Raw genomic sequence first — 12256 nt, 5'->3', positions numbered from 1 at the left:
AGAGAGTATGGGACGAAGCTGGCATTGGCGTCCTGTCCAGCCAGTGTCAGGTGACACCCACTTTGCTGCGCACTGGTTACAGGAGGATCTAGAGTAATACAGATGTACTTCTCAGCGAAGGCAGCGAAGCAACACTTTCCTTTCAAACGGTGAGGCTGGTAAGGAAAGCGCAGTTTGTCTCTGACTGTCTCTATTCCCTTTGTCTCAGGGAGGCTGAATGAAAATGATGACTTCTTGACTGTGTTATCACACTGGGTGAGTAGGTGTGACATGCTGGAGCTGGATACTGAAGTTGAGTACGTGGTGGAATCGATGGATCTGTGTTTTCTGCATGGAGAAGGTAACCTGTCATTCGTTTATTTTTCTTAAAATGAAGCAAAGGACTAGGGAAGGTGGGCTCTTCTTCACAGCGCAGATTTTGATGACATTGTTGGAGTAGAAATCCATCCAAGGGTGGTCCTAAAGTTGGCAACATCAGTAGCATAACAAGAGAGTCTCATGGTTCCACTGTAAAGTGGAAGTACAGAAAGCTGTTCAGCTCGCAGAGTGCAGGCCTGTGTGACCTGGGAATCTACTGATGGACTCTGCCTTATGAGGTGAGATATTTTCGATCGAGCAGGGGGAGTCATCGTGACTTAACAATGTGGTAGCTACACTTGTGATGGGCTCCTGCAGTTTTATCAGCTATCGGACCCCGGAAGGCCTTCATCCTCCCTCCGTCTCTAGGATGAAAAGGCAAAAAATGCCATATTGTGAGGATGATTGAGTACAATTTTCTGCCGCTCCATAAATAACTTTGATACTTAGTATATGTTAGGAGTGCTTGTGGGAGCTTCAGCCTCTTCTCGAAGCAGTCCCGTCTGTCTAAAGCGCGTGCTTTTAAAAACATCTGTGTGTTACATGCATTAGGAACTAAAACTGCAGCTTGATTTTCCTCCTCTAGGGCTGATTTTTCATAATTGCTTCACCCCGGTAACAGAAACGGATAGGCCCTGTTTCGTCAGGGTCAGTCCTGACCTCGTTTAAATGCTGCTGCAAAGCTTCAGTGTTTCAGTTTGCAAGCTGTAAAAATACGTTGTTAAAGATAAGAGTGCTTCTTGGAACTTAAGTGGTAGAACCGCCTTCTCAATGGTAGCTTTTGCTGGCTTGCTTTTGTGCAATGTACATCTTTGCCATTGTGATTTAGCGTGCCTGATTGGTTTAGCATACAGACATTGGCACCCGCTGAGTTGATAAACAGGTCTTTCTCACTGTGCCATTTTTCCACTTCCTTTAATTGTATCTTTTTCAGTCTGTAACCACAGTTAATGTCTTTTTTTTTTAAAAAAAGCACGCTACAGCAGCTTGCTTTGTTCATGTGTTCAAAAGATGTTTGTGGTTGCTTTTCCCCCAGTTGTTGCTTGGTTTTTTTTCCTCTTTAAATGCTTTCTGAAAGGTAGAACTGCATTTCCTTGTAGGGTGCACTTAGACTTTTTCCATGTTATCGGAGTTGTAAGAACATGTCAGTTTCAACACAGAAAAAAGGTCCAGCTTTTGCCACGAGGCTTTTGCCATTAGGGTTTAGCCTAATGTTGCCGAGGAAGCTTTCTTTCTGCTTCCCTCTAAGCCTTACTGTAAAAAAGAAAAAAAGCTGTCATGGGAAAGCCGGTTAAATCGGGCTCGGACCCCAGATTGTCACCGGTTTAATGCAATGAAAGTGTCCTGACTGGACTGAAGCACCCTAAAACACTTTGCGTGCTGCAGCATAAGAATGCAGATGGCTTATCACGCAGTAACTTGGGGATCAGCACCGTTTGCTGCCACTGGCAGAGGCTTTTTTCTTATTCCTTCTGACTGACACGGCGATAGGAGGTGCCTGTTTTGTGGCAGTAGTGCAGCAGCACCATCTCTCGACCCTGCTGCCTCAGACATTGCTTAGCCTCACTGCATTTTGTTTCCTGGTTTTGCTCGGCAGGACAAGTCCTGTTTGGCTGTAATTGCAGGGTTAGAGTGTAATATGAGGAAAGGAGGGTGTTGGCTTAGGAATTTCTGTTCCGCTTGCCACAGTTTTGCCACCAGTATTGCAGTTGGCGAGGTGGCTGTCGGGCGTGGGAATCGCGGGGGTGAGTCTCAGTGTGGGGACAGGTTTGTTGCTGACGCTTCAGCTGTTGGGGTTTTTGAGTTGCTGATGTGTGTTTTCTCATTCTACAGAACCACCTTCATGTTGCGTTCCAGGGAGTGTACTGTGGATGTACAGGAAAGATCTTTCCTGGTGAGACTGTCTATAACCACCGAAGATGTTCGCCAGCTCTGCGCTGAGAAGTTCGAGGTGGACAAGCCGGCAGAGTGCAGCCCGTTTCTTGTTGTCGACGACACCTGGCAGCAGCTGACGGAGCATACCTGCCCTCGGGAAATGAAGGCTGAGTTGCACAGCTGTCCCCAACCCCAGGTCTTCCACTTTGTCTACAAATGTGTTAACAGAGATCTGTGTGGTGCCATTTGTCACAATGATGACTCCACGTTTTAAAAGCAGCAGCTCGTCGTTGGATTTCTGTTCCTCTTGTTAACGGCTGAAAACATCTTTGTTGGCTGGCATTCCTTAGGAGCCGAGACTGGTCTTAAACCAGGATTGCCCAGTAAAAATCCCTTAGCCACATCAGGCATAGCTTAGAAAACCCCATGTAAATCGTGCCCAGGGCCGGTTATGCAGACTATTCCACCAGCGTGTTTGAGCGAACAGCCACAAGACTCTGCTGCAGCATATCATATCGTGGCCCTCGGCAGGTTGTCTGCTGTGGTGTGCAAATGTCTTATTTTTTTTTGCACCTGGCCTCTAGCCACATGTCATTTTGATTTATATACGTGTATGCTAGACAAGCATTGCAGTAAACTGGCTGGTGTTAGCTTGGGTTCGACTTGTCCCATTCAGGGCATCAGTTAACTCAGAATTACCTGGATGATTGATTGCATTCTTCCCTGTTTTTTTTTTTGTTGTTTTTGTTTTTTTTAATTACAGAAAATTGTGGGGGTTTATTATAGACATCTTGCAGCAGTTGCAGGTAGACTGTCAGGGTCGTCTTCTAAAAATATTTTTTCAGCTGTAAAGAATTCTGTAATTATGCATGTGATTTTAACATTCAATATACAAGAATAAGTCTCTTTCGGGTTTTGGCGTATTGCATTTAAGGTCTCTATGGTTTCTCCTCTTTTCCTGTTACAGGTGAGTTCTTGGGAGCTTGTGGTACCTGTAAGAAGGTCGTAGTATTGGCGCTGGTGATTTCATTGCCTTTATCTGAACTGGATGTACTGTTACCTGGGTTAGTGTTTCTATCCATTGGTTTAGACAGCCTTGTGGGTAGGAAGAGGAAGTTGAAAGAAAAGGATGTAGAGAAGGGGCAGAGAAAGAACGCAGAGAACCGAGTTTAGGATTAAAATGTGTTAGTCTGTCTGCTGGTGCAGGCTCCTCTCAGAAAATGAGCCAAGGAGGTTGGTAAGGTGTTTGTAGTTTTACTGATTTTTTTTTTTTTCCTGGTTTTTGTGGCTATAGGGGTTGGGTGGGTTGGTTTTTTTACAGGCTCTGGGATTTGTGGGGTTAGTGTGGGCTTGTGAGGATTTTCTGTTGGTTTGTTTTTTTTAACTGGGGTTCTAAGGGGGGGTTTTGGTTCTCTGCCTTTTGAAGGCTTTGGGGTTCTGTGGGTTGCGGGTTTGGGGGAGGGCTAGGGGCTTCTGTGGTGTTTTGAGTTCCCGCAGCTTTTTCTTGTGGGGTCTGGGGTTTGTGTGTGTCTTTAATGGGGGTTTGTGGCTTCTTTGGTTTTTGGGCTTTGTGGGGGTTTCTAGTTTGTGGGAATTCTTTGGGTATTTTGGTTTGGTTTTTCTTAGGCTGAGAGGCTTTAGGAGGAAAGCCTGTTCTGAGCGTGGTGTTCTCCTTGTAACAGAAGCAGGGTCTCACTGTGGCATGCCAGCTGTCGTGGCTAACAAGGGAGCTTTTTTGTTTTGTGTTGTTATAAATATTACAAGAGTTCCACTTTGTAAAATGCTTTTGTGATGAGTTCAGGCTACGTCTTGCATCCATTGAAAGCAGTATTTACTGGGGCTGAGTCTTCCTGTTTGGAGCTGAGGAAGGAAGTATGGATTGAATAACAATGTATTGGTTTTTGACCTGCAGATGGTGGAAGAAAGTGAGGAAAGACTAACAGAAGAGCAGATTGAGTCACTTCTCCAGGCAGTCTACCAGTCTTCTTCCAGGGGATCCAGAAGAACAGCCAAGAGACTTGGCAATGTTGGCTGAAGACGAAGGTGACCAAACCTTGGAGGCATCTCAGCCCAAAGCTGGCAACGGTTTCGACAGAGGAGAACCGGCTAACAATTTTCTGGGTTATACTTGGCAGCAGTTTACTGTTGTATTGGACATTGTTGTAAAATGCCTTAGAATTTTTATTATTCAGAGGTGATGAGGGAACCAGTTGTTTCCAAGAAAGCGTGGCCAAGGCCACTGTTGTTGTGGCATCTTTCCATCGATGGGGCTGGCAGCAGCTGAGTCAGGGCGGTTGGCTCTTTTTGGGGGACTATGGGGTCTTTACAGGGTCTCTTTTTGGTGGGGTCTAGGGCTTTTGGGGGGGGGTCTCTAAGGGGGGGTGTGGGGTTCTTTGAGGGGATCTTTATGGGGTCTCATTTTGGGGGGGATGTGAGGGGCTTGGGGGCGTCTTTAAGGAGTCTCAGGTTTTTTGGGGGGTGGTTAGGGTTCTTTATGGGGTCTGTTTGGGGGGTCTGGGTTTTTTGGGGGGGCTCTTTGGGGAGTTGGGGGGCCCTAAGGGCCTTTTTAGGGGATCGTGGGGGGGCTCTTTGGGGGGGGGGGGGTGTCTCTGAGGGGTTCTGGGGGGGTCTCTCTAGGGTCTATTTTTGGGGTGTTGGGGGTTCCTTCGGGGGTCTTCTAGGGGGTCAGGGGCCATGGTGGGGTTCGAGGGCTCTCAGAGGGGTCGCAGTAGGGTTGGGAGGGGGGTTGAATTCGCTGGAGGAGATGGGGGGTTGTTAATGAGCGCAGGTCAGCGGCAGACGGGTAATTAGTGGGGCAGGGGGAGCCGAAAAGGGCCGAGCAGAGGCGGAGAGATACGAGCAGAGGCGGAGAGATACGAGCAGAGGCGGAGAGATACGAGCACTGGCGGAAAGGCCCGAGCACTGGCGGAAAGGCCCGAGCGGGGATTCGAACACGGGGGTCCTCGGTGCTGCCGCCTTGCGGACACGCAGCGGTACTGCGCCCGGGTGGCGCAGCGCACGGAAGCCGCCGCGTTCTGCTGCCTCCGTGCACACTCGCCGCGTTCCTGCGCGGGTGCGCGCAGAGCCCGCTGCGTGCGGACTGCGGCCGGGCGGCGCAGCGCGAGCGGCAGGGCGCTTTAACGAGGGACGCCGCCATTGCGGGGCGGCCGCTCCCTCCCGGTGAGGGGGGGGTTCCGCCGCCCGTCGCGGGGTCGGCCGGGGCACTGTCAGGTCCGGGGAACCCCCGAAGGCGATGGGACTCCCTCGGGGGGGGTCAGATTTTGGGAGGAGGGGCGCATGTGGCGGGGGCACTGTTAGGTGCGGGGATTCGAAGACGGGGTGAGGTCGCCCATCCGGGCGCTGACCGAACTGGTCCCTGCTTAGCTTCCCGAACGGGGCAGCTGTGCTGTGTAGCCCCCCCCCAAGCTCGCGCCCCCAAACGGGGGCCCGGAAGCCCCCCGGCGGCCATTTTTCCGCCGGAGCCGCACGGAGATGGGCGCCGCCATGCCCGGAAGCCCCCCGGCGGCCATTTAACCGCCGGAGCCGTACGGAGATGGGCGCCGCCATGCACTAAATCCCACGGCGGCCATATTTCCGCCGCAGCCGCACGGAGATGGGCGCCGCCATGCCCGGAAGCCCCCCCGGCGGCCATTTAACCGCCGTAGCCGCACGGAGATGGGCGCCGCCATGCCCGGAAGCCCCCCGGCGGCCATTTTTCCGCCGCAGCCGCACGGAGATGGGCGCCGCCATGCCCGGAAGCTCCCCGGCGGCCATTTTTGCGCCGCAGCCGCACGGAGATGGGCGCCGCCATGCCCGGAAGCCCCCCGGCGGCCATTTTTCCGCCGGAGCCGCACGGAGATGGGCGCCGCCATTCCCGGAAGTCCTCCGGCGGCAATTTAACCGCCGGAGCCGCACGGAGATGGGCGCCGCCATGCCCGAAAGCTCCCCGGCGACCATTTTTGCGCCGGAGCCGCACGGAGATGGGCGCCGCCATGCCCGGAAGCCCCCCGGCGGCCATTTTTCCGCCGTAGCCGCACGGAGATGGGCGCCGCTATGCCCGGAAGCCCGCCGCCGGACATTTAACCGCCGTAGCCGCACGGAGATGGGCGCCGCCATGCTGAAAGCGATTTTTCCGGCGGAGCCGCACGGAGATGGGCGCCGCCACGCCCGGAAGCCCCCCGGCGGCCATTTTTCCGCCGCAGCCGCACGGAGATGGGCGCCGCCATTCCCGGAAGTCCCCCGGCGGCCATTTAACCGCAGGAGCCGCACGGAGATGGGCGCCGCCATGCCCGGAAGTCCCCCGGCGGCCATTTTTCCGCCGGAGCCGCACGGAGATGGGCGCCGCCATTCCCGGAAGTCCCCCGGCGGCCATTTTTCCGCCGGAGCCGCACGGAGATGGGCGCCGCCATGCCCGGAAGCCCCCCGGCGGCCATTTTTCCGCCGGAGCCGCACGGAGATGGGCGCCGCCATTCCCGGAAGTCCCCCGGCGGCCATTTAACTGCCGGAGCTGCACGGAGATGGGCGCCGCCATGCACTAAATCCCCCGGCGGCCATTTAACCGCAGGAGCCGCACGGAGATGGGCGCCGCCATGCCCGGAATTCCCCCGGCGGCCATTTAACTGCAGGAGCTGCACGGAGATGGGCGCCGCCATGCACTAAATCCCCCGGCGGCCATTTAACCGCCGCAGCCGCACGGAGATGGGCGCCGCCATGCCCGGAATTCCCCCCGGCGGCCATTTTTCCGCCGGAGCAGCACAGAGATGGGCGCCGCCATGCCCAAAAGACCGCGGCGGTAATTTTTGCCCCGGAGCCGCACGGAGATGGGCGCCGCCATTCCCCGAAGTCCCCCGGCGGCCATTTAACCGCCGCAGCCGCACGGAGATGGGCGCCGCCATGCCCGGAAGCCCCCCGGCGGCCATTTTTCCGCCGCAGCCGCACGGAGATGGGCGCCGCCATGCCCGGAAGCCCCCCGGCGGCCATTTTTCCGCCGGAGCCGCACGGAGATGGGCGCCGCCATGCCCGGAAGCCCCCCGGCGGCCATTTAACCGCCGGAGCCGCACCGAGATGGGCGCCGCCATGCCCGGAAGCCCCCCGGCGGCCATTTTTCCGCCGGAGCCGCACGGAGATGGGCGCCGCTATGCCCGGAAGCCCGCCGCCGGACATTTAACCGCCGGAGCCGCACGGAGATGGGCGCCGCCATGCTGGAAGCCATTTTTCCGCCGTAGCCGCACGGAGATGGGCGCCGCCACGCCCGGAAGCCTCCCGGCGGCCATTTTTCCGCCGCAGCCGCACGGAGATGGGCGCCGCCATTCCCGGAAGTCCCCCGGCGGCCATTTTTCCGCCGGAGCCGCACGGAGATGGGCGCGGCCATGCCCGGAAGCCCCCCGGCGGCCATTTTCCCGCCGCAGCCGCACGGATAAGGGCGCCGCCATGCCCGAATACCCCCGGCGGCCATTTTTCCCCCGGGGCCGCACGGAGATGGGCGCCGCCATACCCGAAAGCCCCCCGGCGGCCATTTTTCCGCCGCAGCCGCACGGAGATGGGCGCCGCCATGCCCGGAAGCTCTCCGGCGGCCATTTTATCGCCGCAGCCGTACGGAGATGGGCGCCGCCATACCCTGAAGCCCCCCGGCGGCCATTTCCCCTCCGGAGCCGCACGGCGATGGGCGCCGCCATTCCCGGAAGTCCCCCGGCGGATATTTAACCACCGCAGCCGCACGGACATGGGCGCCGCCATACCCGGAAGCCCCCCGGCGGCCATTTAACCGCCGCAGCCGCACGGACATGGGCGCCGCCATGCCCGGAAGCCCCCCGGCGGCCATTTTTCCGCCGGAGCCGCACGGAGATGGGCGCCGCCATTCCCGGAAGTCCCCCGGCGGCCATTTTTCCGCCGCAGCCGCACGGAGATGGGCGCCGCCATGCCCGGAAGCCCCCCGGCGGCCATTTAACTGCAGGAGCCGCACGGAGATGGGCGCCGCCATGCCCGCAATTCCCCCCGGCGGCCATTTTTCCGCCGGAGCCGCACGGAGATGGGCGCCGCCATGCCCGGAAGCCATTTTTCCGCCGGAGCTGCACGGAGATGGGCGCCGCCATGCCCGGAAGCCCCCCGGCGGCCGTTTTTCCGCCGCAGCCGCACGGAGATGGGCGCCGCCATGCCCGGACGCCCCCCGGCGGCCGTTTTTGCGCCGCAGCCGCCCGGAGATGGGCGCCGCCATGCCCGGAATTCCCCCCGGCGGCCATTTTTCCGCCGGAGCCGAACGGAGATGGAGCCGCCATGCCCGGAAGCCCCCCGGCGGCCATTTTTTCGCCGGAGCCGCACAGAGATGGGCGCCGCCATTCCCGGAAGCCCCCCGCCGGCCATTTTTCCGCCGGAGCCGCACGGAGATGGGCGCCGCCATGCCCGGAAGCCCCCCGGCGGCCATTTTTGCGCCGGAGCCGCACGGAGATGGGCGCCGCCATGCCCGGAAGCCATTTTTCCGACGGAGCCGCACGGAGATGGGCGCCGCCATACCCGAAAGCCCCCCGGCGGCCGTTTTTCCGCCGGAGCCGCACGGAGATGGGCGCCGCCATACCCGAAAGCCCCCCGGCGGCCATTTTTCCGCCGGAGCCGCACGGAGATGGGCGCCGCCATGCCCGGAAGCCCCCCGGCGGCCATTTTTCCGCCGGAGCCGCACGGAGATGGGCGCCGCCATTCCCGGAAGTCCCCCGGCGGCCATTTTTCCGCCGGAGCCGCACGGAGATGGGCGCCGCCATGCCCGGAAGCCATTTTTCCGACGGAGCCGCACGGAGATGGGCGCCGCCATACCCGAAAGCCCCCCGGCGGCCGTTTTTCCGCCGGAGCCGCACGGAGATGGGCGCGGCCATACCCGAAAGCCCCCCGGCGGCCATTTTTCCGCCGGAGCCGCACGGAGATGGGCGCCGCCATGCCCGGAAGTCCCCCGGCGGCCATTTAACGCCGGAGCCGCACGGAGATGGGCGCCGCCATGCCCGGAAGGCATTTTTCCGCCGGAGCTGCACGGAGATGGGCGCCGCCATGCCCGGAAGCTCCCCGGCGGCCATTTTTCCTCCGGAGCCGCACGGAGATGGGCGCCGACATTCCCGGAAGTCCCCCGGCGACCATTTAACCGCCGGAGCCGAACGGAGATGGGCGCCGCCATGCACGAAATCCCCCGGCGGCCATATTTCCGCCGCAGCCGCACGGAGATGGGCGCCGCCATGCCCGGAAGCCCCCCGGCGGCCATTTAACCGCCGCAGCCGCATGGAGATGGGCGCCGCCATGCCCGAAGCCCCCCGGCGGCCATTTTTCCGCCGCAGCCGCACGGAGACGGACGCCGCCATGCCCGGAAGCCCCCCGGCGGCCATTTAACCGCCGGAGCCGCACGGAGATGGGCGCCGCCATGCCCGGAAGCCCCCCGGCGGCCATTTTTCCGCCGGAGCTGCACGGAGATGGGCGCCGCCATGCCCGGAAGCCCCCCGGCGGCCATTTAACCGCCGGAGCCGCACGGAGATTGGCGCCGCCATGCTCGGAATCCCCCCGGCGGCCATTTTTCAGTCACAGCCGCACGGAGATGGGCGCCGCCATGCCCGGAAGCCCCCCGGCGGCCATTTTTCCGCCGGAGCCCCACGGAGATGAGCGCCGCCATGCCCGGAAGTCCCCCGGCGGCCATTTTTCCGCCGGAGCCGCACGGAGATGAGCGCCGCCATGCCCGGAAGCCCCCCGGCGGCCATTTTTCCGCCGGAGCCGCACGGAGATGGGCGCCGCCATGCCCGGAAGCCCCCCGGCGGCCATTTAACCGCCGGAACACCATCGAGATTGTCGCCGCCATGCCCGGAAGTTCTCCGACGCCCATTTTACCGCCGGAACACCATCGAGAGTTTACTCTCTATTCCGGGAAGTCCTTCGACAGCCATTTTACCCCCGAAGTACCACAGACAACTTCATCTTTATGCTCGGAAGATGTCTGACGGCCATTTTACTGGAGAGATATCGTATGGTTTTATGTTGTCTTACCAGCTTCTTTTTCCCAGTCATCAATTGCTCCCTCTCTGCTCTTTAGTATGTCATAGTTGTTTTGTGTGTGTGCTCGGGGACGAGGTTGAGTTGGGAGAGGTTGAATTTTTTTTTTTTTTTTTTTAGGCGAGTTGAGGGTTTGTATGGAGTTTTTTTGTTGTTTGTGGGGTTTTTTTTTTGGGTTTGTGTGTTTATTTGCGTCTAGGGTTTGTGTAAATTTGTGGTTTTTTTTTTTAAATTGGTTTTTGGTATTTGCGTTGGTGAATTGTGTGTGCTTGTGGGGTTTGGCAGTTTGTAGGGTGTCCTGGTTCAGCCCCAGGCAGCAGCTGATCTCCACATGCCGCTCGCTCCCCCCTACCACAGCAGGAATGACAGAATTACTCGGTTGGGAAAGACTTTTGAGATCATGGAGTCCAACCGTACCTGTCCTCTACTAAACCAGGAGAAACACACAAAGGCCTCACGGGCTGGGATAAGGAGAGTTTACGGACACGGCACAGTGAGGGGAGCAACAACAGAGTCTGTGACAGAAAACATAAACAAACATAGAAAACATATCAGCCTCTGATAACTTAGAGTACTTCATGGATGCTGGACCACACACAGACTGTGTCAGCACCACACAGCCCCACTCCTCCTTGACCTGCCCCTTTTATGGGTGGTGTAGTGTCACGTGGTATGGAAAGCAGTCTGGGCCACCTCAGGTCAACTGTGCTGGCTCCTTGTGAAACTTAACTCTGTCCTGGCTGGAACCAGGACAGGGTTTACTTTGGTTGTGGCTATTTTTGCTTACTTGTTTTGTTCATCTCTCTCTGACTGACTGTCCCTATTTTTTAATTCCTTCCTCTACCTGTCTAAGACAGTATGGACTTTTTCCTGCCTCTCTTCCTATCTGCCTGCCGCTTCTTTCTCTGTATCTGACAAGCTCCCTGTCTCCATCTTTCTCTGGCTGCACCCTTCCCCATGTCCTGCTTTCTTGCTACAGCCCAGCTATCACACTGGCACCACTTTTCTAACATTCTGTACTGTAGTGTTCTGCTCCTCAATTGTTGGTAGCGTCTTCCACCTTGGCATAGCAGCCCATATCTCCAGCAGCCTGCTAGGCCAGCTGTCCGTTTCCCACTGGACTGCGGAGCACAACTCTGGGAATGAGTGCTGAGGTACCTTGGAGTGGCCTCTGGAACAAAGTGACTCCCAGGACTGGTTCCATGCTGAATAAACACCTGCAGCCTTTGACCTCCTGGCTGCATCTGCTTGTCCTTTGTCCTGGGGAAAGGGCTTTGAGGGAGGCCAGGGGATGAGTTGTTGAGGATCAGGCAGTGCCACTGGCCCCATCTGCCCTGCCCCCATCTCTTTCCCATGCTGCTGTGATTTTCTTTGCTTCCCTTTACCTTTTCTCTTCTCTCTTTTCTTCTGCCCTGCTTCCTCTTTCTCTATCCCTCTTGTACTCATTCTCCCTTTTATTTTAACCTTTATGCTTTTGCCCTGCTTTCTCTCAGCATTTTTTCCTCATCCTCTATCTCGGTCCTGTAGCTGCTCATTGTTTCTTCTTTTTCCATTTCTTTGCCCTGAACTGCATCAATCTATCTTCTTTTTTCTTTTTCTCTTTCTCACCTTTCCATATCCCCCTGCCTCCCCCTGCACCCCTCTCCTATCCCCCTATCCTCCACCACTCCTACCACCCTTTTTTTTTACTTGTTCTTTTCCTCTCTATACCTGTACATGCCGCTCCATGTCCTGGCTTTTTATCTCTCTCTCCCCCCCCGCCCTCAATTTCTCTTTTCATTTTTATCTTTATCCTTCTCTCTGCAGTTTGGTGTCATTTTCATTCTGCATCGCACTGTTCTTCTCTCTTACTCTCTCTGAGCCTTTGTCCTGCTTTCTGTTCCTGTTTCTGTTTTTTCCTCTCCTGTTCCATCTTTCTGTCATTTTTCACTGGCACTTTCATTGGCTCTCTCCCAGCATCCTCCTCTGAGTCCACCTGTTTTTTGTATTGTCCCACTTTTTATCTACC

General features: G+C 57.3%; 1 long non-coding RNA gene across 1 annotated transcript; it reads left to right on the top strand.

Annotated features, from left to right (window-relative positions):
• The first annotated feature begins 1995 nt into the window (after nucleotides 1–1995).
• Nucleotides 1996–4471, top strand: LOC311190934. Its single transcript, XR_014617256.1, has 3 exons — nucleotides 1996–2428; nucleotides 3200–3296; nucleotides 4145–4471. It is a non-coding gene; the product is annotated as an uncharacterized lncRNA (long non-coding RNA).
• The last annotated feature ends 7785 nt before the right edge of the window (nucleotides 4472–12256 follow it).

This window comes from Gallinula chloropus (assembly GCF_964237585.1).
Source record: "Gallinula chloropus genome assembly, chromosome: 4".
In the NCBI taxonomy this organism is placed as follows: Eukaryota; Metazoa; Chordata; class Aves; order Gruiformes; family Rallidae; genus Gallinula; species Gallinula chloropus.
The sequence above is the reverse complement of the archived record's forward strand: the minus strand, read 5'-3'. Positions and strand labels throughout refer to the sequence as shown.